We start from the raw sequence: 698 nt of genomic DNA, 5'->3' as shown, positions 1-698 counted from the left end.
CAAACACAACAATAAATTTGGACTTAGCCCATGGCTAGCCCAAGTTTGACCCAAACATAGCCCAACATGCTTAAAATGGGTCAAAAATCAAAAATCCACCAAATTGATTAACCAATTGACCTCAAAATGACTTTCACCCTTCATGAAAGTTGTTCCTCATGATCTCTTACACCAAATGCCATATTTAATTGGGCAATTGACATGCCTAACCTAGTCCAAACATAAGATTTGGTCATATGCATCTTTTTGGACTTATGGTCAAATCCAAACCAATTGAGCTTGGTATGGTGAAATGAGCCTTACCCTAACCCATCTTAGACTCTAGGGTTGAGTTTAAAGCCAGCCACAAACCCATGGTTAAGCTTGATATTTATCTCATGGGTAAATTTTTTTTAAAAAATTCTTAAAGGGATAATAAAGAGGTTAAATCAATGTACTTGCCATACCACATGTCCATACCCTCTGGTGTCATTTTTAATGATCATTATAAGCTTTAACCATGATTCAACCCTTGGTTAGCCACTTTAACCCAAGCTAAAACCCAAAACCTGAGCCCCCACATGGCTAATACCCAAACTCATGCCAAGAAGCCACCTCAGCCCAAATTGAGCTGAGGGATCCTCTGCTTGACACCTAAGCAGTGAGGCTAACCCCTCCTTTGGCCAGCTAAGCCTTCCCTTTACCAATTTCTATAAAAA

Source organism: Phalaenopsis equestris, unplaced genomic scaffold (assembly GCF_001263595.1).
Source record: "Phalaenopsis equestris unplaced genomic scaffold, ASM126359v1 Scaffold000937, whole genome shotgun sequence".
NCBI lineage: Eukaryota > Viridiplantae > Streptophyta > Magnoliopsida > Asparagales > Orchidaceae > Phalaenopsis > Phalaenopsis equestris.
The sequence above is the reverse complement of the archived record's forward strand: the minus strand, read 5'-3'. Positions refer to the sequence as shown.